Source organism: Narcine bancroftii, chromosome 1 (genome assembly GCF_036971445.1).
Source record: "Narcine bancroftii isolate sNarBan1 chromosome 1, sNarBan1.hap1, whole genome shotgun sequence".
Lineage (NCBI taxonomy): Eukaryota > Metazoa > Chordata > Chondrichthyes > Torpediniformes > Narcinidae > Narcine > Narcine bancroftii.
In genome coordinates this window covers 264,112,447-264,139,408 of record NC_091469.1, presented here as the reverse complement: position 1 = coordinate 264,139,408, position 26,962 = coordinate 264,112,447, and the positions used below count along the sequence as shown (strand labels likewise).

Here is a 26,962-nt window from a genome sequence, read left to right as displayed (position 1 = left end):
TAGCTTGTTGAACTTCACCTGACATCTGCTGCAGTTTTGGTCTCTTCACTTGATACATCACTTGATATTGGTGTTTCAGGCTTTGCTGGTATTAAGGCTTTCTGCTTCATCACATCTTGTGTCAGCCGGATGTGAATTCTGTTCCTCCTCAGCTGATTACCAGAGTCTGTCTTGACAAGGAATGATCTTAGTGCCTCAGCTTTTCTGATGACCTTTGCTGGGGTCCATGTTTTCAATATCAGCTCTTGAATATGCACCTGCTGCCCTTTGGCAATGTTTGTTATAATGCTGGCATCCTTCTTCTTGTGTGTCAACCAGTCTTCCTCTGGTTTCCTCCTGGTCTTATGGAGGGTGCATCTTGCTTGGCAGAGTTGTTTTAGATCTCCTGCCATTTAGAAGTTCTGCTGAGGACTTCACGTCAGCACTTAAAGGTGTGGCTTGTAATGATAGAAGAGCTAGGTATGGGTCTTTTTTTGTTTTGTGACACTTAACTAGTGTGTGTTTCATAGATTGCATTTGTCTTTCAATGAATCCATGACCTTTGGGGTCATATGGGGATGATGTCATGATAACAATCCATACTCTGCAGCCAGCTTTCTGAATTCTTGTGATATGAACTGTGTTCTTTTGTCGCATATTACTTACTCGGGTATTTCTTTTTCAACAAAAAGCACTCTCATTTCTGAGGCAATAGTTGACACCCTTTTAACGAATGGAAACTTAGAGTAGTAACATGCTATTAAATATCACTCTTGTTTTTAGGTGAACAAGTCTGCTCCCACTGTGTACCGTGACCTGGCAGATACTTCTGTGGAAGTTATTTCCTCTTTTTGTTCTGTGTTTCTTTTTATTTGGTGGACCTTCTTGTCTTTTTATTCTCCACTGGTATTACTGTTTTCTTCATATCAGACTTGCACATCTTCATCCAGTGGTTTTCTTTACCACAGGCTCTACATTCAGAACCGTATGCAGGACATTTGTTTCGGTCATCGAAAGAGTGTTGTCTGTCACACTCCCTGCAGAGGTGGGTTTGCACTTATGTGATTGTGTCTTTTATAGCATCAATCCTTCCTTCTCTTTGCTGTGGGTGGGTCTGCATAGATAGGGATTTCATTTGTATCCTCGTGGCGAAGGCTCTGGCTGTGTCTATAGCTTCAGCCAGCTTCAAGCTATCCTTCCCTACAAGAGACTTTTGCACTTCAGGATGGGCACTCCCCCATATTAGTTGATTAACTAATCTTTCCTCTATATCCATAAATCTGCATTTTGCAACAACAATTTTTAGTCTAGTGAGGAAGTTATCAACAGTTTTATCAGTCTCTTGCATTAAGCCTGGAAATTCATAGAGTTTAACTCTCTGATTAGACCTGGGTTCAAGGTGAGAAGCAAACTTGGCAAATATCTGCTCTAGATCATTTTTCTCCACCTTTGTAAGCTCCCAGCTATTAAATAAGTCAATGCCTTGTTCCCCTATCCAGAGAAGTATATAACTGACCTTCTCCTCTGCTGTTGCATTTTAAAGTAGCTTTTGAATGCTCAATTGCACTTCTGCTGAAACTTTTAAAATGATTCAACAATGTTTTCAGCCTCCCCGTCCATCACTGGGTGAACTGCTGTTGTTCCAGCCATTTTTTTCAGTAATGTTTTTTCTCTTCTTCCCCTTCGTATTTCAGTGACTTCCAATCAATTGTATGGTTTTATTCCTGTTCTCTTATACCACTGCCACCATGTTATGTCTCTGTGTTACTTGGGAGGCTTCTTAAATAATTTAGAGATGCAAGATTCAAATAACAAAAGAGACTTTACTTACTGATGCCTTCCACCATCTCAGGAAACTGTTCACACACTCATATACATATACATACACCCCACAGTAGTGCACTATAGCTACTACAGTGAGAAGGGTGTATTCTTACCCAGATGCAAAATAGTTCATATTATCCTGACTATATAACAGCCATTATATCACCTTGCTCACTGTTTACATTTTTATCCAGTCAAAGTCGCAGGACACATTCGATTTTTCTGAAATATATGATTCGATAGCCAGAAAACTAACTTAAGTTGTCTTATTTTAAATAGTATATAAAATGGTATTTAATAATGTGGAACATGGAGAGTTAACAATCTTAAAAGCAATATTCAAGTCACAATAGAGTGAATGCACTAATCGCAAATAGGCTGCTCTTCATTCTTTATAAAATCTTTCATCATAGAGATATACAGCACGGAAACAGGAGTTCAGCCCAACTTTTTAATTCTGACCATAATTATCAAAGCTCTTCCCACTTGCCACTATTTGGTTGATATCCATAAACAGAGTTTTTAAGGCCTTTAGTATGCAAAAAACTTTTAATGGTCATGAATTTACATCAATAGTCAGTTCAGCCTTGCTCTATAAATCTCATTTCTAGATGCTCAATATAATACCCCTGGCACAGTCGGGGGAGGACCTGGGAGATGCAAAGAAGGCCTTGGATAGATTGGAGTGGAATTTTCTGTTTAAGACACTGGAGAAATTTGGACTGGGTCAAACATGTATCAATTGAGGAAGGACATTGCATTATAAACCCCAGGCTAAAATCATTACAAATGGGCAGATGTCTCCAGTGTTCCAGCTGAGTAGATCTAGTAGGCAGGCTGCCCACAGCTCTGTTCATACCAGCTATTGAACTGCTGACGGAATTCAGACATAAAGGGGTTCAAGGTGGAACACAAACTCAACCTTTTTGCTGACGATGTGTTAGTGTAATTGACAGAACCTGGGGGGGGGGAGGCGGGGGTTCATTGGCCAGACTGAGGACCATACTGGAGGATTATGGGAAGGTCTCCAGGTATGTTTAATCTGGATAAAAACAAAATCATGCCTTTGTCAAAAGGAGATAATAGACCCTATCAATGGGAAAGCCTATTAATGTAGCCGCAGGAAGGCATTAAATACCTAGGGATGAGTGGATAAAGACCTACACAATATATATAAATTATCTCCCTTTGCTCTGGAAGATTGAGGAGGACCTGGCTAGATGGAAAATTCAGTTCATATAGTCAGTGGGCAATTAACTGTGTAAAAATGAAAGTGATACCAAGACTACAATATTTTATTCAAACGTGGCCCATTTTGTTTCCCCAGTGCTTCTTTAAAATGCTCAATGGATGTGTCAGAAACTTTTTGTGAAATGGTGAGGTATCTAGAGTCTCCATGGAAAAGTTGACATGGAAATATAAATTGGGATCTTAAAACTGCCAGATTAAAAAAAATACTACTGGGAGTCCCATGCGAAGTTTGTTGCCTCATTTTTTGATGGAGGGGTTTGCCCTTCCTGGGCACAAATTGGGATACATGTGATAGGGAACAATTTAGCAGGAGAATTTATAAATACAAATGGGACGCCAAATTAGTTACGAAAAATATAGGTAACCCCATATTAAAATATGTGTGTCAGACATGGCAAAGAATAAATTGATGTATTAGATTGAAGGAGGGGTTATCTCCTAAAATGGTCTTGACCCAGAACAATTTAATGCCTATGACTCTGACAATAAGATACTGGATACCTGGTGCCAGAAGGGGATCAGATATATCGAGGATTGTTATTATCAAGGGCAGCTCGTGTCATTCAAGCAATTGAGGACTAAATATGAGTTATCAAATAGAACATTCTTTTGCTTTCTGCAATTAAAATCTTTCCTAAGGGTCAAACTGGGCCAACAATTACTCTGCCTGACTGTAGTAACATGGAGACTCTAATTCAAAAGGGGATTGTGTGAAAATTTATCTCCAGGATGTATTCCATAATCCAAAGTGAAGGCCTGAAGCCAGGCTTACATCAGTCAAGGGAAGGATGGGAGTCAGACTTGAGCTAACAAGTAATGAACAATGGTGGGAAGATTTGTGTTTGGATAGCCTGACAGGAATTGTTAATGCCAGACACAGGCTGGTGCAATATAATTTCTTGCATCAGTTATGCTTCACACCGATAAAATTACACAAATCAAAGCCATAAATTTTGGAAATGTTCTTTTGATGTGGTATAGAGGTTGGAACCTTTCTCCACTCCACCTGGCTGAGTACAGGTCTTTCTAGGAAGACCTGAGGGGTACACTCTGAAAAAATTACAAAGGTGGATTTTCCACAGGATCTGTAGTTTTACCTTCTGAGAGACATTGGGGAAGTACAATTTAGACTGTCCAAACACCAAATTCAGTTTGTGAAGGTCTCCTTGTCAGTTACCAGGAAGTGTATAGCGGTTACGTGGAAGTCTGACTCGCAGCTAAATATTGCACGATGGAATATGGAAATACAGAGTTGCATACCCCTGGAGAAAATCACCTCCAATTTATGGAAGAGATATGACACATTTATTGAAGTGTGGCACATAGGGACACAGATGTCACACCCCCCCTCCTCACTCCCTGAATAAGAAAAAAGAAACAATCTGTCCCAACAGGTAAAGGATTAAGAGTATGAAATGAGGAATGAGGCGCAGACGAAGTGTTTTTGCCCCTGCTTGTTTTTATTTAACATCCGAGGTCCTCTAGCTTCAAGGAGCACCATTGTCTTTGTCGGTTTTTAGGTGGTTTTTGTATGTTTGTGTTTTGGTATTTGTGTAATTTAAAGGATAGGGAGGGGAGGGTATAAGGAGGGAGAAATGAGGACTCTAAATCATATTATGTCGAAAGAGAATGTAATATTTTGTTTATTGGCTTTGCAGGAGCCTGAAAAATCAAAAATATTTTAAAAATATTTAATTTACCTCCCTCTGTCCTGCAATTTCTGCTCTAGCCTCTCTAAAGGTCCAAGAGAATACAGAATAATTTACCTGCGGTAACTTTTCAATAAAGTTAGTAGAGAAAACCTATTACAAAGGTGCTGACATTGATTGTACGATGGAATGCAGCTAACACGAAGTGGTTGGCTCAGCAAAAGAAACCTAGAGTGAGGTGGTCCATTCCCTGAAAAGATGCAGTTCCATTCCGGGTAATTGTAACAGCACAATGGAATTTGGGAGAATCCTGAGAAAGAAGAGAGTTAACAATTTGAAAATGATAACCCAATTTCTTTAAGCATTAGAAGGATATCAACTCTGGACTTTGGTTGATGGGTCAGATGAATACCATTTAAAAAAAAACATTATAACTAAAAAGGTTGTGAAAGTTATGACCTGTACAAAAAAGACGGGGTTGCACTTGAATGGGAGGGGGACTAATATCCTGGAGAACAGGTTTTACTAGAGTTGTTGGGGAGGGTTTAAACTAGCTTGGCAGAGGGGTGGGAGCAAGGACAGGGGTGTTAATGGAGCAGAAGATGCAGTGTGAAGCAAGATTGTGAGGAAGGACAGGCAGTCAATATGGCAAAATTGCAAGCACAAGTTTAAGGATCTGGGGTACTTTGAAAACAAACATTTAAAAGGGTGATGAATACAGCATTGAAGGTTTTGTATTTTAAAGCCCCCAGTGTAAGAAATAAGGCTGGTGATATCGTGGCGCAGCTGGAAGTTGGCAGGTATGATACTGTGGCCATCCATCACTGAGCAATGGCTGAAGAAAGACCAGAGCTGGAAACTCAATATCCATGGATACACGGTGTATCAGGAGGACAGGAAAATTCTCCTGGTTTTAAGAGGAATTAAATCTTTGGAGAGAGGAGACATTGGACCCAAAGATGTAAAATCTGTTGGTAGAATTGAGAAACTATAAGGGCAAAAAGACCGATGGGAGTGTGGTAGAAAATGGTAGTGCAGGAGGTGACCTCACTACACTGTATAGGCTGACCCACCTCTGACCCTGTAACTGCTCCCCATAAGATTCCCAATAAAGACTGATAGCCCAAGTCTCCTCCCTCCATACCAGCTTTGGATCTGGGCTGGCAGCATGTAAAGATGTGTCTGACATTTCAAGCTATTAAAGCCTTGTGGTTATTGATTATGCTACAGGGAGTTGCATAGAGGCCTCCAGGCAGCAGCCAGGAGATGGTGTGTAATCTACAGAGGGAGTTAGAGAAAGCATGCTGAAAGGGATTTCAATATGCAGGTTGATTGGGGAAAAAAACAATTTGGTGCTGGATCCCAAGAGAAGGATTATATCGAATGCCTCCAGAATGGCTTTTTAGAACAGCGTTTGGCTGAGCCAATCAGGGAAAAGGCAATTCTGGATTGGGTAATGAGATTTCAGTTTTATTGTGCGCTGGGCATTGAGGGAATGAAAGGATAGGAGGATTATGAAGGGAATTGGTGCCAAGATAGAAGATGGACCATGGTCTCAATGTATAACAGAAAAAGCTTGAAGGCCAGACAGTTTGCTCATGCTCCTGGGTCCTTAAGATAATTGTAATAACTACAAAAAGTATTTTATAACAAGCAAAATTGAAATTTTTCACAATTTAAACTGTGCTGCCTTAACCCAAGTAATATTACAAGTTGGTGATGACAGGCAACATTTCCAAAAATGTTATGGAACCATTAATATTGGCAGAAGAAATCCCCATTGAATTATAGAACAGAATGCATCAGGAATACCAAAATATCCAGTTTGTCATGGAGAATAAAATTTACAAATCTGAAAGCAAGTAAATACTTGTTCTGCACCTGTTCCACTTACCTGATGTCTTATCACATTTTCAGATATGGAACACAAGCATTATCCCCAAATATACCAGGAAAATTTGGGAAATTTATCCCAAGGGTGCTCCATTTACCTTGAGACACAATACACCAATGTTTGTTAGGCTGTGACAAGCTTAAATTTATCTAAATTACTGTTGATCATTACATTATTAAAAAATTTACGCAAAATAAGTTCAGGAGATGCGCTTCTTATTGAATCTATTTCTATTTTAGATTCACGATAACCCATGCAGCTCTTTATAATGATTTATCTTCTCAACTAGAAGAGCCGGATGGCCAGTTTTAGCGTTCTATGGTTCTTTAAACTTCTTTAAATTTTATATCATGGTCTGGTATGGGGACACCAATACCCCTGGGCATAAAACCCTCCAAAAGGTACTGGACACATCACAGGCAAAACCCTCCCCACTATCGAGAGCATCTACAGGGAACGCTGCCATCAGAGAGCAGCAGCAATCATCAAGAATCCACCCCACTCTGTTCTCTCTGCTGCCATCAGGAAAGAGGTACAGGTTCCACAAGACTCGCTCCACCAGGTTCAGGAACAGCTGCTACTCCTCCACCATCAGAGTCCTCAGGGACTCTGACTCATGCACTTATTGATTTTCTTTTTGTTCTCTTTGTATTGCACAATTTACATATGTTATCTATTTACAGTTCCTTGTTTACATTGTTTACGCTGTATATAGTTTATTTTTTGCACTACCAATTAGTGGTAATTCTGTCGCGCCCGCAGGAAAAAAGGAATCTCAGGGTTGTATGTGATGTCATGTACATTGTTCACTTGAACAATTCTGCCTCATAATAATAAAAAATGTAAATAAAAATAAAAGTTGAGCAAAAAATCATCAGGTCAGAGAGCACAGAAACAAGCCTTTCATTCCACCAGCTGAATAAAAAGGCTGGAAGAGGTGGGAATCAGTCCCTTCAGCCTACTGGGTTCATGCTGACCATCAACTTCCTATCAATTTTAATCCTATTAACCCACACTCAGCCTGTAACTTATCATGCCTTGACAATTCAAGTGACTGTACAGATGCATCTCAAACACTGAGAGTCTCTGCTTCACCACTGTGGGACATCTTTTTTTTGCCATTTACCTGATCTACTACTCTCAGAATTTTGTAACTCTTTTCACTCCCTCCTCCCCCCGCACGCACGCACGCACGAAAACAAACCCAACTTATCCATTCTCTCTTCTAACTCACACATCTCATCTCAGCCACCATCCTAGTGAATCTCTTCTGCACCTTCCAGCACAATCACATTATTTCTGTAATGAACCTGAACCTTTAGCTGCTGCAGTAGCCCTGGTTAGAACTATGATTTCCAAACCAAATATTCACTAGGATGGTTTGTTGCTCCAGATTCCAACATCTGCAGTCTTCTGTGTGTCTCTAAATTTTTATTTTTAAACTTTATTTATTCGTTCAAAAAACAAATAATACATAACATATACAACAATTATCCATAAACATGAACGTTATTTTTTTATATATAAAAAAAAAGAAAAGAACCCCCCCCCCTTCAGCCAACTCTCCTCAGGAGAGCCATAAAGAAAGAAAAAGGAAAAAATATTAAAGAAAAATTAAATATACATATTAAGATCTAATCAATATAAAATGAAATGTAAATATTCTGAGTATAACAACCACTTCTTAATAAAAAACTATGATTATCATGCGAAACATACATAATTTTTTCCATTATTAAACAATATTTTATCTCATTATGCCATCTATTAATATCAATCATATTTGTATCTTTCCACGTACTAGCAATATTTTTTTTTCGCCACAGATAAAGCTAAATATACAAAAGCAAGTTGAAACTTATCTAATCCCAAATCTTTCAGAGGTTGCAAACTACCCAATAAAAGTACTGTCGGATCTAAAGGTATTTTAATCTTATACAGGTATACTAAAAACAATTGAATTTTCTTCCAAAAAGATTGTATATGTATACATGACCAAACAGCAAGAAAAAAAGTTCCAATAGAATTACCACATCTAAAACACAAAACTGATTCATGAAAACCATATTTTTAATTTTGCAGGTGTTAAGTATAATTGATGTAAAAAATTATAGTTAATCATTGCATAACTTGCATTTATCAATCTAGTTACACTATCATAACAGATATCTAACCAATCATCCTCGGAAAAAATAAAACCAGTATGCGGTTCCTATTTACTTTTAGATCTATCCCAACCCTTTTTATCCATACAATCCTGTAATATTTGATACATAGATGAAATATAACCCTTCTCTGGTACCTTCATAAGAAAAGTCTCAAATTTAGTCATTTCAAGTAAAATCATATTTCTACCAAACATACGTTTTACCAAAGATCGAATTTGATAATAGAGAAACAAAGAGTTCTTATCAATACCAAAACTGTCCCTCATCTGATTAAAAGATAAAAATTTACCCTCTTTAAAACAACTCCCAAATTTTTCACACCTTTAAATCTCCAATGTAATAAACTTCGATTATGTATTGAAAAAGAAATAAGTTGATTATTATACAACGGAGTCAAAGCCGATAATTCACCCCTAGAGCATATCATTTTATTTTTCTTTATCCATAACTTCATTAGATGTTTTAATATAGGGACATTATACTGCTGTAACAAATTTATATTCCATCTAAACAAAAATTGATGTATTTCAAATTCAGAAATATTTGCCATCTCAATTTTGGCCCAACTAGGAGGCCATACAAAATCCATCAATGAACTAATAAATTTAAGTTGGGCTGCTTCATAATAATTTTGAAAATGTGGTAAACATAATCCACCTAACTCATATTTCCAAGTTAATTTATTCAAAACTACTCTAAAAAATTTACCTCTCCATAGATTGAAACAAATATTGCATACGCGGAAAAATATTCATCTTAATTGTATTTATCCTACCCAATAAATTAATAGGTAAATCTTTCCATTTAATCAAATCAGTTTTTTTAAATTAACGGAACATAAATTTATGTAAAGATTGATAATTAACATTCAAAATTATACCCAAATATTTAATTCAATCAGTCCATTTCAAATTAATAATATTCTTATAAACTGAATAATCTCCTTCACTTACTGGTAATATTTCACTTTTTTCCCAATTAACATATCCAGAAAGACATCCATATTGTATTAAACACTCCTTCAAGTGCAAAAGTGACTGAGCTGGGTTTGTTAAATACATCAATACATCATCAGCAAATAATTTTAGACTCCTCGTCTAAAACTTTCATACCTTGTATCTGTGTATCTTGTCTTATCAGCTGTGCTAAAGGTTCAATTACTAATGCAAACAAAGCTGGTGATAAAGGACAACCTTGACGAGTTGATCGAGTCAATTTAAAAGGTTCCGAAATCAAACCATTCGCCAATACTCTAGCTACCGGTTTACTATATAGAGCCTTAATCCAACCAATAAAGAAAGGACCAAACTTAAATTTCTCCAAAACTTTAAACAAAAAATTCCACTCAACTCTATCAAATGCTTTTTCTGCATCTAAAGATATCACCATCGGGTGATCTGAAGATTGTCGAAATCTATTAATCAAACTAATCATACGCAGAATATTATCTGAAGCATATCTATTCTTTATAAAACCTGTTTGATCCATATGAATCAACTTAGGTAAAAATTTAGCCAATCTATTCGCTAATATTTTAACTATTATTTTATAATCTACATTTATCAACGAAATTGGTCTATGTGAAGATATTTTCAAAGGATCTCTATCTTTTTTTGGGATTACTGTAATTAAAGCACTAGAACAAGACTCAGGTAATTCATAATGTTCTCCAACATGACGTAATACATCCCCAAACACTGTAGATAAATCATCATTAAAAAATTTATAAAATTCAACCGAAAATCCATAATCACCAGGCGATTTACCGTTCGGCACTTCCATCATAGCCATTTTAACTTCCGAATCAGTAAATGCTTCTTCTAACTCCTGTATATTCGCATCCTCTAATATCGGTAAATTCAACTGTGATAAAAAAAATCAATCGATCCAGTTTCTTGTTTTCCTTCAGATGTATATAACTTTTTATAAAATGAACAAAATTCATCATTAATCTCACGAGGTTTATAAGTAATAAGAGAATTCCATCTAACAGCATTAATGGTCCTCAAAATCTGTTCTTTCTTTAATTGCCACGCCAATACCTTATGTGCTTTCTCTCCCCATTCATAATACCGTTGTTTAGTCCTATTAATCACACATTCAAATTGATAAGATTGCAAAGTATTATATTCCAATTTCAACCTAGATAATTCTATTTTCTGATCTTCTGTAGCATCTTTCTGGAATTCCTTTTCTAACTCATCAATCTGTTTCTCTAATTCAAGACTCTGATTTAATCGATTCTTTTTTATTTTAGAAGTATAACTAATTATTTGTCCTCTCAAATAAGCTTTCAGAGCATTCCATAATACAAACTTACTTTGAACAGAATTAGAATTTTCTTTCAAAAAAAAATTTTTTTTTCAAAAAATCAATAAATTCCGTATTTTTTAACAACATTGTATTAAACCTCCAACGATAGGCCACTTGAATTTTCTCAGAAGTTGCATATGTAAAGTATAACAAAGAATGATCTGAAATCACCCTACTTTTATATTCCGCTTGTTGTAAATGTGCCGATACTAAAAAGAAGTCAATCCTTGAAAACAATTCATGTCTAGATGAATAAAAGGAGAAATCTTTCTCTGTCGGATTAAGACGTCTCCAAATATCTACTAAATTAAGATCTTTCATCAACTCTTGAACCTGAACTGCCATCTTAGATTTGTTAACTTTCTTCGGAGATTTATCTAATAAAGGTTCCAAAACACAATTAAAATCACCACCAACTAAAATATTATCATTAGCCTGACCCAAACATAAAAATGCATCTGAAATAAATATTTCATCATCTGCATTTGGGGCATAAATATTAAGTAAAGTCCAAAATTCACTAAAAATCTTCAATTTAAGAATTCATCCTGCCTTTTCCTCCATTGATTGTAATTCAAAAGATAAATTTTTATGTATCAAAATTGCTACATCTTTAGCCCTAGAATTAAATGAAGAAGAATATACATGCCCAACCCAGTTCCTCTTTAATTTTATACTTTCCTTCAGATTCAAATGTGTTTCTTGTAAAAAAAGCAACATCAATTTTCATTTTCTTAATATACGCCAAGACTCGCTTACGCTTGATCGGACTGTTTACTGTGTATCTCTAAATGATACTATTGTTGTTGGTGTATCGTATGTACCTGTGTGGCTACAGCAAATAAGAATTTTGGTGCATCTGTACATTACACTTAGATTGTGATATCATAACAGATTCTTTGAAGAAATTAATATGAATTTAAAACACATTGAATCGGAGGATGGCATAGTTAGCGTAGTTGTTAGTGCAATCTGTTACAGCGCCAGTGACCTGCATTTAGATCCTGTGCTGTTTGTAAGAAGTTTGTACGTTTCTGTGCATCTTCATGGGTTTCCTTCGGATGCTTCGGTTTCCTCCCACACTTCAAATACATATCAAAGGTGTAGTCAATTGGGTGTAATTTGGCAATACAGGCTTGTGGGCCAAAAGGGTCTGTTACCGTGCTGTATGTCTAAAAAAACTTCTTTAATTAATTAAAAATAAAACTTTTAATCAAATCAATTAAGGTGTCTTTTTCATCCATACAAGTATCATTAGTGTTTGATAAACAATTGATCTGACATGTCCATGATCATGCAAATAATGGGGAGGGAAGACGAATTCATCGATTGGGATTTTGATGTGCCAATAACCACTTCTCTTTCTGCAGCTGTACAGAAATAAAGCAGTACTTCTTGCTCCTTTTAGGTGCAGTGATTATCCCCCAACCCATGTTTTTCCCACCACCCCCCAACCCCCCCCCCCCCCCTACAGTAATCTCCAAAATATAGCTAATAGAAACTGGCTGAGGAAAGATGAGAAACATGAGATGATAAAAAGCAACCCACTGACTGAATTTTCACCAAACTGTTCTACCAAATGCACAAAAAGAATGGATAAGTTGCTCTGTAGGCAAGTTTATGCTCTACATGTTAGGAAATCTGCAGCACTGTGACATCCTTCATGAAGAGTCTTCGATTCTGAGTATTGTTATTATTTCTAAAAGATGTGTACTCTTCATCAAATCCAGCAATTTCTCTAGTAGTGAGAAACTGTTTCAGGTTTCACTCAGACAAGGGCTCCCCTCCCCCTTGATACCTCTGAGGTGGGGAAATACTCAAGCAACCCATCTTGAAAATGAACCTTAGGAGGTAATAAAGGAAAATCTATCTTTTAGCCAAAGCTCATCGGATTCTGCACCCGCTGCAATCACGTTGCAGCCACTATACTCACAACAGCGCACGGCGCATGCGTGAGCACCACGAGGGCACGTTAGTTGAATCGAGTACTAGCAGGGAGCAGACACTGTGGGCTCTTTCTACCTTTCGGTTTATCATGTTTGATTATGTTTAGTAAAGTTTACCTCAACTCATTATTAAGCACACAATAACAAACAAATACATTTGCTTCTGGTCTGCCCAACATAGGATACTTTCACATGATAAGATTCAGTATTTATGTTCCACTCAGTATAATGTAACAAATAAAAATCCAGCTCCCAACAAGCAAGAAAATAAACACTAGCCAAGCGTAGTTGGAGCATAAACACCTTTTCCCACTGAATCATTAATTATTAAAATGGTTAGCATGTGTTTCTCTACAACAGTGCTACACAAAATAGTCATTGTTTGAGAACATAAAGTTATTTATTAAAAACAATTATCCATACAAATCAGCATTCTGAAAAAGAGTACTGTATTGTTATTTTATTAATTATTGTAAATGAATGAATGGCATTTGGTCTTTTCCCCGATTCTGTAAGTGACTTTACCAGCAAATGGATTGTGGCAAGTAATAAGCCATTTTATAGAGAGAAGAATTGCGACTATAAGAGGATATTCTCCTCTCTCACACTGCTGAACATCATACCACATAAGTGCTAGAGGTCAAAGTCCCAGTAGCGCTGAGCAAAAAAAAGATCGGTGGGTGTCTTCATTACCCATAATCCTCCATGCAGCTGGAACCACTCAGCGCTTCCCAAAGAGGTTTCAGCTGCATGGGGGATTATGGGTAATGAAGACCCATTGCTCGCCATGTATGTATGCCATCATGTTGACGGGCGGCACTACTGCACCAGTCACCCCACATCTATCAGCTCTGGAGGATGAAATGAGGCGGCGCTCTTCATAAAAGCAATGCTGCAGGAGCATTTTAGGCCTTCTCTATCTCTATAAAAAGATAACATTTTTCTCCTCCAATGGAACCAGCCTTAAAGCGGGACCCCTCCATAAAAACACCAAATATCTGCAATGATCCAGGGGAATGTTCTTGTACATTAGTCATGAATTCTGTAAATTCTCCACTGACTCACCTGAGAAAGGGTTATTGTTAATCCCATACCAGTAGAATAAATATACTGATTTCAGTTTATAAGTCTGCTTATGTTTACTTCACTCCAACCATAAACACAGTAAAAGCTAGGAAGCTTTAAACTGAATTCCCTCATCTTTCAGAACAAGCCCTATAACACGAGTCATTATGTTACTTCCATCTATTGCCAAATATTCATTTGTAGCAGCCCGCACCTTGGGCTGATACAGGAAATGGCCGTCGAACGTGGCGACCAGCAAAACATTGTGCGGGCTGAAATGCCTGCTTCTATAGGCCGCTGGCAAGGCAGTGAAACTGGTCAATCTCCGTTGGTGGATCACAGGGGGCCCAGGCATCTGAGGTAACCAATCGGCAGCCGGCCCGTTCAAGCCACACCCAGTGGTGTGTGTGTGTGTGTGTGTGTGTGTGTGTGTGTGTGTTTCTTCTCCTGCGGATTCGAGCTACAGCCCTAGGGCTATAACCGAGAGCTATAACCTAGTTGTAGCCATAGCGACCTCGCTACGCATTCGTCATTTTTTTTTCTCAGTCTTGGTATTTTTGTTGTAAGTTTGTTCCTGATTTACAATATTTGGGTATTTTATAGTCAGAAAGTAGGAATCACAGGGTTATAATGTGCCCATTACATGTTGCATTAAATGGTTTGTGGCATAAAAAGGTCCCCATAATCAGTTTATAATTTACATAACAAGAAAAAACTAGCAAGATAGTTAACATCTGTAGATTCAGTAGTCTGAAGATGCTGGAATATAGAGCAAAAACAAACAGCTAGAGGAACTTAGGTCAGATAGTATTCACGGAAAAAAATGGATAGTTGACATATCTGGTCACCTCAAACAAGCTTACAATTGAACTAATACACAGAGTGGATGGAAAAATGTTGACAAATGAAAAAAGCATTGGACCAACACTATGCACATTACAGACCTGACAATAAAGGATGAGACCTGGGAAATGGGGATCTAGCTCACAGAGAACAGAGATATCAGATTAAATTTTAATCACTAATTCCACAGCACAATTTTTGGCTGATTGAAGAAAGGGATGCTTTAACATCAAGGCCTCAAATGCAGCACTAAGTTAAGATACTTGCTCTCCCAACATTATGACGAGCAGTTGGCACCTCAAAGCATTGAAGAGATACCACAAACCCTGTTGCAGCAAAATCATCCAAATCCACAGGAAGGTTAAACAAACCTATGTCAGCATTTTCTTCTAGGGCAACATCCCCAGGACTGAGACTTTACTAACACCCAGTCAGCTCAGCTGGGCAGGCTAGCTCATTCACAAGCCTGGCATGAGCCTACTAAAACAGTCATTCCATGCAAGTTCTGTCGGGTAACCAGGAGAAAAGTTCAAGGTTAGGTCATAAAGCCCTCTTGAAAAGTTCCAACGTCCTCACCAACTCAGGGGAATCTTTGCCCCAATGACTGATCAGCATTTCTGGGAAGGCACAGAATACCTGGAGTCTCTTCACAACAGCACATAGAAGCCCAGGGTACACAGAAGAAGGAATGCAGCACCTCTCAAGCTATTCACCCAAATGCTTGCTCCACTTGTGACAGAGTCCGCAAGTCCCACATTGGCCTCAACCTACACCAAAACCTGTAGACTAGAGTGGAAGCAGTGTATAAAGCCATCTGTGTCAGGGGTGGAATCAAACCTTATTGTTAAAATAGTGTTAATATAGATTTATTTCAAATGCACAAATCAGATTTAGATGCATTTTTAGTTTATAAAATGAGAAGAAACTTGTATTTTTGAGACTAATCCAACTGATCATTTTAACCATGCATTAAAATAAAATGCTCCTGCAAAACAGAGTCATTAAAAAAATGAAAAGAGCAATTATCTGTACAGGTAGTGATTCCCTGCTAAGGTTTCTTTTATGTTCTGCCATAAAGCTACAACGAGGTGAGAACTGAGAGCTAGTAGTAACAGATTTGTGTTAATCTTTAATGTAAACTATAATTCTCATATATAAAAATGACTTAGTAAAATAAATTATAGAGTTAAAATTCTGTATCTGTATTCTTAGTAAGTTAGTTTGGTTCTTACAGGGGCACAAATACAATAATATTAGCATTTTAAACACACAGGTCACAGCACATTTTCAGATACACCATTGTACTCAGAGAAGAGTGTTCATTCTCAGAGTCGCAGCGTCTTGGACAGACAGAGCTAATGGATTTCAAGTGGGTCTTAATTATTCAAGAACTGCTGAAGGAAGCTATCTGTTTTTAATCAAAGCCTTAAGCCTCTTGAACAGAGATGAGGTCAGAGGTTGTTAATGAATATGGAATGGTTTTGAAAAAAGAACAGAATTTTAGTAGAAATAAAACTGATGGTCATGTGGTTTCCAAGAATTGGGACTCACCTCAATGATGATGTAATGGTCACATGATTTGGAGAAATATATTACTGAATTCAGACTTTTTGAGTTCATTTTTTTGGGAAGAATTCTGTTTGGAGAGTACAGAAGTTAAAACCCCTGTGACACAGGGGTTGAAAACTTGTGAAAGACAGGATTGAGTTAGAGTAACCAGAATTGGTGCTGTTGTTGTGTATTACATTTGGAAAAGTGGGAAACACAGAATCAGTGGCTTCTGAAATAAGGAAGACCATTTCACTATCTCTTTGGAAAAGAGGACAGATTTCTACAGGGTCTATTTTTGTGTTTGGCCACTTCATTTAACCGTTGTCTGGTTTGTGATTTCATCGTGGAGGAAGATAACCACATTTGTTTAACCCTTGTCTGAGCTTGTGAATTCATCGTGGAAGAAAATAACCACATTGTGAGTGAAAAGTCCTGAAAATATGAAGTTCAAAAGAACTTTATAATTATTTCTGAAATGAGAATTTAAGACATTCAAGCAAGACTAAAATGATGCTGAACTTATAAAGATAGACTTTTCAGAGTGGGACTTTAATTATACTCAGACACACATATTTACATTAGCACATAGTGCAGTAAATTTAGAGTTAAGTAAGTTTAGAGATGAGTAAGAAATTATTAATAATGTAATAAAAAACTATTATTTTGAAATTGCCATTGGTGATTTTTCCTTTGCTGTTCCTATGTTAGTGCTATCAAAGTCCCTTTAGTCCCAAAAATAATTAAAAGGGTTGTTAGTTCATAACATAGTGCAAGTTATCAAGTAAAAACACAATGCTGGAGAAATTCAGCAGGTCAAACTGTGTATTTTATACTGTATATTAAAAATAAAGATACATACCCTACATTTCAGGCCTGAGCCTACTCAAGGGATGAAAATACGTAGGCAGGCGCCCAAAAAAAAGGAGCGGGGAGAAATAGGGCAAGGTGTGCAGTCCCGCTGGCAGGAGGTAATAGGTAGACAAGAGAGGGAGGAAACACTGGCAAGCAGGGGGAGGAAAGATGGCTCTGAGTATAAAGGGAAGGGGATGGAGAGCTGGAGGAAAGAAAATGGGAAAGCGAAGCAAGGGAAAATGGAGAAGGTCCAGAAACCTTTTCTGTCCCTCTACATCTCTCTACTCTGCACTCATTTTCCCCTCAAAAGCTTTCCATTTCTTCCCACCCCCAAACTTCAGACCCTCTCATCTCACCCTTTCTCTCCAGTGACCCCTCCACCTCCTCCCCTCTGACCTCCCCTACCCCCACCTACCCAACCCTCCATCTCTCCCCTCCGAACTCTCTTCGTGGATGCTAGCTATCAAGTATTTAGCTTCCCTAATCCCATTTTCCAGCTCAGTCCATAGCCTCCAACATCAGAGTAGCTCGGACATCCAACTGTTCTGCATGATACACACAACAGGCTCTGTGCATTGGTAGAGGACATCTGATAATTAATTGCCTACTTTCTATTATAAAGCAGCTGAAGATGTTTCAGCCTAGGTCATTGCCTTTAGAAACTCCCATGTGATGCTCTGGTGATGAGATGATTGATCTCCAACAACTACAGCCAACATCCTCCATGCAAGGTAGGACTCCGATCACTGGGATTTTTTTTACTTCCCCTTTAGATATCCATTTTCCATTTTAACAGGGCACCTTGGTACCACACCGTTAAATATTTCCTTGATATAAAAACCAATCACTCATTAATATCGACTTCTTTGGCTTTCGTTAAACCCCCACCCCTTTCTCACCACCCCCCCCCATCTCTCCATTCCCAGTCTCCTTTCACACAGACATGATAAATTCTACCTTATCCCTTATCATATCCAATTAATAACTTTTGTTGGTCTGAATTCCTCCCCCTTTGCTTGAATTCTGAGACTTTCTGATACATCCTACTTCTGCCTTTTGAAATTTTCCTTGAAGGGCTCAGGCCCGAAATATTGGCAATATATCTTTGTCTCCTTTAGATGGTAAAAAGACAGCCGAGTTCCTCCAGCATTTTGGTGTGTTTACTCTCATCTCACCACTAGAATTCAAAACTTTAGGCCATGCTTCGATGAGGTCCGGAACCAAGTGATCGTGCTCAATTCCAAAACAGGCTCCAGTAAGATACAGATGACCAAATGGTACTGTCAACCACAGCTTTCACCCCTCTGCTTAAAACTGAGAATTGACTAATTAAGCAGAAATAACACAGAACAGATTTACCTTGTTTTTGATGGACAAGGATATATCAGGGCAGATGCCAGTATTATAACTGTAACAAAACAGCTCGGTCAGAAGTACAAGTTCTGGAGCACAGGTTAATATTATAGGTATACATCCATGATTAAGATGTATGCTTGATGCTAAAAAAAAACTGCCTTGAGCTGAACTGTAGGTGTTTAATGATGTTAGTTGATACCTTGCTTCACCAATTTGAAGTTCCTTTCTGGCACTAAGAATCTGAACAAGGCTACAAGGAAACTGTTTCTTCAAGTACAACAGTTATTTTGTGGGAAGGGCTAATTATAACAGACTTTGATATGGTTGCATATTTCAAAACAGCAAAATAAACTGAATCAGCGAAGCCTGAAATTTAACGTTTGCACACATCTGAAGAGCACAGCTGCCTCAGCATTCAAGAAGTGATGCTATGTGCTGTGGAGAAATATTTACACACTAAAATAACTATTTCATTAATCAATCCTAATGAAATAATCACTGAGTTTAGCTAGCATCGTGTGTGAAAGGGCACGGTGCCAGAGTTTGAAGACACAATTTTTAATGAAACTGGATTCTACAGTAATTTAGGATTCTGTTTTTGTCTATAAATTATTAATCATTTATTATGGGATAATTCCTGCATTGATTTTCTTAATTTGCAAAGGATCAGCAGAGATTACAGGTTGGTACAGGTCAGAGAGAGAGAAAAGTAAAAGGCAGATGCGAGGGGCTGAATAACCCATTTCTACTATTTTCTTTAAAAATTGCTCACACCTTAATGAAGGGCTCTAGCCCAAAATGTTGGATACACATCTTTACCTTTGCTATGTAAAGTACGTTGTTTGACCTGCTGAGTTTCTCCAGCATTCTTATTTCAACTAAAGTGTTTGTGGACTTTCGTGTTTTACTCCTCTACTATTTTCTTTGTCCTCGGGTATTTCTTGCCGGGTTTCTTCATTGTACATTGAAACTGCTTCACAGATTTTGGGACATATTAGAAAATAAATTAATTCTTCATGACTTGATGAGATGGGAAGGTCATCTACTTGTATCCTAACGGTAGAAGGGAATATTTTTCTGTGATTTGCTATTGTTAGAACAAGAATGATAATCTGCACTGTCATTTCATTTAAATAAATAGTGAAGCTCCCTTCAGATTTATTAATAAGTTTTAGTTCAATTGTGTATGTGAATGTGCAAAGGTGATATTTAATTATTAAATGTTTAAATCATTGATGATATGGCGGCATTACTGAAGCTGCTGTAACAAGTGTACTGCTGGTGCAGATCAAGGAGAGCGGAGAGACCTCACTGCTCTGAAGATATCAACTGCCTGGTCAGGCCTGTTAAAGGAGCCGATGGTGTTTTTAAACTAATAATTCTGCAATCTCAGGGTCTGTGCCCAAGTTGGGGGTACCTGTGCTCAGCAGTTGCCCAGGGGATTGTAGACTCCAGGGAGTAATAGACTGGCGCAAGGTACCAAGAATTAGGGAGAAACACCCTCCGTTGAGAAGGGGAAGCAGAGATGACCCCACAGGACGGTGACCATGGAAACAGACCAGTGAGGAGCGCATCGGCTGAGAGACCCATACAGGCTGCGGACAACTTGCAGTCGAAGGACCTGCACAGGCTGCTAGAGACTGACTCATAGGAACCAGGTATCAGAGCCAGGATTCAAGAGGGTGCTGAGTGCATGGCGGCTTCCAAAGGTGCTGAATGTTTCCTGATCGTGTCGGAGGTTTGGATCTTGAGTTCGGGTTGGAATCTGTGCAGCTGCAGGAATACCAGAGGTGAATCGGCGGACACTCAGTGCCTCTACAGGGATTCTCTTTTGCTTCTCTTTCTTTCATACAGTGAGGGATGCCAGGCAACAATAATAGCAGGCAGAAGGCAATTTCATGTAATATTACATGTCCCATACTATTACATGATAATAAAGGAATCTTCAAATCAGCTTCATTGGTCAGTCTTTTTTAAGTTTAAAAGGCAATGATTTTGTGTCATATTTGTGGTTTTCAAAATGGTCTTTATTTTCCATAAAGATAATTAAGATTTCTAATAAATTACTCTTGCACAATGTTTTACTCAGATGTTATTTCAATAGCTCAAGTACTATTAAGCATTTAGCGTGACACAAATTTTCATTGGTTGAATATGCAATAAGAAATTTGTGAACTGATCATCGATAGTGAGAGTTATTGAACATAAATTTCTCCTCAAAAAAAAGATAATTATTTTACCATCTGAAATTTTCTGCATCTCAAAAGGGGAAATGAAAAAGCATTTCCATGAGACTGAAAATTATTTTTTAAGTATTCAGAACATTTGAACAAATTTTCATACTCTGTTACATAATCCAATATTGTTAAATCTAGATTCTTAGAGTTTTGCACCTCTTACTATAGTTTTATACATGGGGATATTAGCAAAGATGTTGATGACAAAGTGAACACTCAAATAATGACAGATTAACTTCCAAACAATGGTGACAATATACATTTTACTCAAGTCAAGATTATCACATTGTATAGGCTCAAGTACAATAACTTAAGAATTTATTTTGCAGGAAGAATCACAAAAGAGAGTTGATATAGTGAATAAAAAGGGATTGGAAGCAAAATTATTTTTCATATCTTAAAGCACTGCTCCATGCCTTCAGAAGAAATAAATAGTTCGAATTTTCCAAGAATAGGAAACACATTCAAAAATAAAATACATAAAACTGAAACTTTTGACTGTAACATCTTGGTTAGAACTGCCAAAATCTGACAAGACCTTTCCAGACTCGTCCACTGTTCTGAATGTACAGCAATTAGGCTAAAGTTACAATCAATGTGTGCAATTTACAGGCAAGTCACCAATGTCAATCTCTCTCAGAAAGATCTAATTTGGCAGCTGCAGGAACAATACCCCAGTGAGTCAAATGTTCTCAAGGATGAGAAATAGCTGATCATGAGATCGCAGTCAAAGTTAAGTTAACATGAAGACTAATTATGTCACTATTCCACCTGAAGGACTAATACAAAATCCTGGTTTATTGCCAAGTTTCCATTACATTAAAGAAAAATATTTATATAAACCTTTGAGCATTTGTTTTTGGCTCACTTCAACTGTGGCCTGCTCAAGTTCAAGTCAACATGGATTTAGAATCTTAATCACTGATTACATAAGATCAACAATTGGAGAGATTTAAAAAAAATAGATTAATCTTAAATTCTGTCATTGTTCAATGGTCTAAATTTGATATGCCTTATGTATTCGTGTAATCGTTGATTCCATGTTATAGTCGATCCTTTTTTGTTGGCCCAAAGATCGGGTGTTTTTTAAGACCACTGTATCCTCTAGGCTGTGTACGAGTGCATGCACACACACGTTTTGCAACCAGTGAACAAAGGAAATTAATGTCCACACAAAAGGTCAGTTACCTAAAATAATGTAGTAATTAATAACACTAACAAACTGAACAAAATACAGTAGAACTCTGAAATCCTCATTTATCCAAAAAAATGTTTTCCCTACAGCAGCGGGGACCTCAGGTTGGTGGGAAGGTGTCGGTGATTGGTGGCGGCCAGCATTTTTTTGGTGAGAATTAAACATTATTTTAATGTTTAAAAAGCCTTCCCTTGTTGCTTGTTGTTGTTTAAACACTGCTACAAGTGATCTGCTGTTGCTACTGGGTGTTTTTAAAATATGACTAGTTATCCAAAAAAAAACATTTATCTGGCATAGGCCTGACCATTTGGGATAATCGGAGTTGTACTGTAGTTCGAAGTATAGAATAAAATCTCAACTAAATACGTTACTTCGTATGATGCATTCCTACTTGTATTACATTAAAACATACCAATACAGTTTTATTAGCCATGAGAGAGAGGCTGTGCCAAAATTATCTTGAGACAATTTCAAGTTTACATTTGCACAAGCATTCAGTGCACACATACTTTTGTCACAGAAAAAAAAATTGCACAACATAAGATTTTTGCGCACACTGGCTACTAAAAGTTAGAGGGAAGATTGTTTATGACCTGTGTAAAAGTCAACTCCCCTATTTGTGGCCCCGACCACCTGCCCATCGAGCTCCTGACGACCTTACAGCAGACCCTCACCATGGCCGCCTGCCCTCTGGAGCTCCTTACACCCTAGCTTCCCACCCATCTGAGCTCCCAACCTTGGATCCTCCCCCCAGCCGCCAACCCATCCAAACTCCCGTCACCCCAACCACAGACTTTCCACCCAGTCCCGGCCATCCAAGCTCTGGATGCCTTGAACAATGCAGGTACTTCACAAGTTCAAACGTTTGACCCATGTAAAAGTCGACCCGCCTTTTTTTTTGGCCCAAAAAATTCAATGATTGCACAAGTACATACAGTACTTTTACTTTGAGAATTGTAAGGGGTTCCAGTCGACACTGATGGTGACTCTGTCTGCCTTATGGTCGGCAGAAGGCAATTTTGTATAGTATTACATGTTCTGTACTATTACATGACAATTAAGGAATCTTGAATAAAGGAATCAAATAATAAATATTTTGACATTAACAATGTTATACATATTAGATATCAAATGCATAGGGATCCCTTTATGTTTGCCCTGGGTAATAGAATAGCAAATTTGAAAGGTAGAATGTCTTTTAAATAATATCTTTCACAAGGCAGAAGCACCTAAATGTCCTTTGTTGCATTACATATTGTAAAAAAGTCCCAAATTTGAAATAGGTGCAATATATATGTAGTTTATGAAGATACAAAGAATGAGATGTTGATACTTGGTTTAGGTACAAACAGTACCAGATTCCAATAGATTATTGATACAGATCCTTTCCAAGAACGTCATTAAATATGATCATTCATCTCCATTAAATTCAAAACAAAAGTTATTCATTTTAGAGCTTTTACTTTTTTTTATATACTAAAAATAATCTTCATTTTCAATAACTTATTTGCCAACTGAAAACTATTCAAAGTCTCTTTGCACCCTTAGTTTTATATCCATGCAATTCCATCACTCAGCACTGTCACCACTGTGGCACCTGGTCATTACTCCCCTGTGTTGTGTGAGGGGCTCCCCTTAGTCTCGGGCCCTCAATGTCTGGTAACAAAATGAAGGACTCTAAACTGTGGTCCGTCCCCACAGCTGTGCAAAGCTTCAGCTTGTCCCTCAGCTTGTACTCCTACAGCCTCGAATGTGACAGTCGGTAGCATTCCTGCATCAGCATCTCTGTGTGCTGAAAGACCAAATGGTTTCGGGCAGACCAACATCCATCTTTCACTGAGTTGATGGTCTTCTAATGGTATTCCAGCAGTTCTGGATGTCTGTCTCTATGCTTATCCACTGCAACCGCCCATAAATCAGACACTCCTCTGTCATGCTGCTGATGAACCATGACAATGACCCTTACATCCTTCTCCACACACTCTTCACAACTATGAATTCTACAAAGAGATGGATAAAGGTCTCCATTCCACTACAGTCATCTTGGGGACAATGTCCATTGTGGGGGATGTTTCGATTGTGCATAAAGTATCTGACCAGGAGGGTTCCTCTCACCAACAGCCAAACCAAGCCCTGATGCTTGATCGTGAGCACTGGCAATGAGGTATTCTGCCAGATGACCTGGATGGTCTTCTCATGGAACCACTCCACTATGTCCGTGTCTGCAGGATTATCCATACTGGTCACTTCATGATGGCCTTGAAGTCAAAGCTGACCAGGATATTGCACAGCAACAGGGCCAGGCCTATCTCTTGCAACACTTGGGCCAGGTGTTGTCTCAGAGAATCTTTCCTGAACCCAAAGCACATCAGCACCTCTACTTCCTCAGGAGTTTGCAGAGATTTTGTATGACATCAGAAACCTGAGCAAATTTCCACATTTGTGTGGTGGAAAATGTGCTGACCAGCTGAATCATGGTCTAGTATTGGACACCTGAGTGCAAAACCTTCCAAAAGGTAGTGGGTACAGCCGAGAATTTCACAGGCAAAACCCTCCTCACCATCAAGAATTTCTACTGGGAACGCTGCTGTCAGAGAGCAGCAGCAATCATCAAAGATCCACACCACCCAGCACATGTTCTGTTCTCACTGCTGCCATAAGGAAAGAGGTATAGGTTGCACAAGACTTGCACCACCAGGTTTAGGAACAGCTGCTACCCCTCCACTATCAGACTCCTCAACAACAATCTCAAGCAGTGACGCATTTCAGGACTCTTACTCTTGTACATTATTGATTTTTTAAATTCTCTCTTTATTGTACAATTTGTTTATATTTTGTTATCTGTTTACAGATCTTTATTTGTTTACATTTGTACATTGAGTAGTTTTTTTTTGCACTACCAATAAGTGGTAATTCTGCCTCTCCCACAGGAAAAAAGTATCTCAGTGTTTTATGTGACATCATCTATGCACTCCAACAATAAATATGAAAATTCTAGAAATCTATGACAAAAATTTAACATACTACAAAGTAATTTATACCTATTGGTCTTCTCCAGTAAGAGTGTCTAAATTATCAGATATTCTAGTAAAGTCTCCTTCCAAAAGACCTGTCTTATGTTGCTTCATCCAAAAATTCTTTTTGTTTTTCAAAAGAATCCAATTACTGTATAAGCAACTTTTCTACAATTTGATTTGAGTTTTATCTAATCCAGCTTTTTTTTAAGCCAAAGATGCACTCAAGATGAAACCCAGACCAGGAATAAACATGTTTATTTGTGAAACTGAGATAAACATCCAGTCGCCAACATGAAATATGAAAAGAATGGTTCGATGCAGAAAAAGAAGCGGAATTCATTAAGATACTTTTTTTTTTAAATTTTAAGAGCTCAGTGAGAGCTTGTAAAAATTTTTGGCTCACGCCTGTTTATTGGAATTTAAATTTCTACCAGGTTCAACCATCAAGTCTAAATATTCTTTGTGAAAATAGGTAACAGGACATTTTCCCCTAAGTAAACCCCAATTTCTACAAGAAACTTTGCATTTCAGCTCATAATACCCATCAGGCCAAATTTACTCATTTATCACAACAGTGGACTTTTTAAATAAACTGACTTCTCTAATTAGATGATGGGTTTAAATGTGTATAATAGTAATGAAAACTACAAATGTTGGTTCCTGTTGTATCCAAGACCATCAACTTTAAAAGGGAAACCAAACAACTAAACAAATCAGGAAGTTACACAATGGACTTTTTCCAATGGAACTTTAAGTTGCATTAAAAAAGCAGAAAAGAAAATGTAATAATGCCTTGGTAAATTATATACCAGGCTACTTCACACTTGTTCATGACCTCCAGTCCTCAATAATCTGCCAGGTTAAGTTCTCGCAAAACTTGACAACTTATCAGTACATTCAATGATTTCAGGTGGATGCTTGATTAAGCAATGCCTCAATTTTGGAAAGCATTAATTTTATTTCACATCACTCTTTAACATTATTCCTCATTCTGCAAGCCCCGCAGTTTAGAGCTCTTTGGAATATCTTTGCTCAATTTCAGCTTTCTTAAGTTGTTTCTTAAATATTAACTTAGGTTTTATTGTTGAATTACAGAAAATAGTCAAGGCTTCTTCACTTCATTCCTTTTAAATATTAAACATTTTGGTCAAGCATTTCAGTTCTGCCCCAACACCTCATCAAAGAGTTGAGTGCATGTTTTGTTGATGCACCATCAATTACCACAAAAGACTGAAGTTGTGAAACTGATGGGCTTTTATTGACTATAGACTGGAGCAGCAACCGACCTCATTGACTGCTCATGGCAGAGTGAAAGGGGTTAAGGGTAGGATCAGTCTCGGGAGGCGTGTTCAGCTAGCAGTAGCCAATCACAGTATAACAGTGGTTCCTCACATTCACCCCTTATTTTTAAGAAGAGCCCTGTGGGGTGGGGGGTGTGGAGGTTCAGGGTGAGGTTCATGATGAGAATCTGAGAAAATGTGTTTTGAAAGAGCTCTCCATAAAAAGTATTAAAAAGACGGTCTGAAAACTCAAAAACCAGAATTTTATAATCAAAGACCTATTTTTTAAAAAAAATGGAAATTAAAGAAATCCTGGAAGATTCAACAGAATGAATGACTCAAATGGAGGCTGAGTTGGAAAAACAAAAGACAGACTAAGTGGTCTAGAAGAAAACCAAACGCCTGAGACACAGACAGAAAAGGATTAATGGACAAGATCGATCATATGGAAATTTTCAGCAGACATATCAATGTAAGAATCATTGGACAGAGAGAAGGAATCAAGGGGACAAACATGGGTCCCACAAATACTGTGATAAAAC

At 37.8% G+C, this 26,962-nt stretch overlaps 1 protein-coding gene across 12 annotated transcripts in view; it reads right to left on the bottom strand.

The window, feature by feature from the left end:
* The window catches only part of trim66 (tripartite motif containing 66), a 337,321-nt gene that overhangs the window by 94,295 nt on the left and 216,064 nt on the right, over positions 1–26,962 (bottom strand). The window contains exon 1 of one of the 12 annotated variants that reach the window (XM_069897363.1): positions 4,821–4,971. The exons of the other annotated variants lie outside the window; for them this stretch is intronic. The gene's annotated coding sequence lies outside the window, so the exon portion shown is untranslated. Of the gene's footprint in view, positions 1–4,820; positions 4,972–26,962 lie in introns of those variants that run through there. 12 annotated transcript variants of the gene reach the window in all.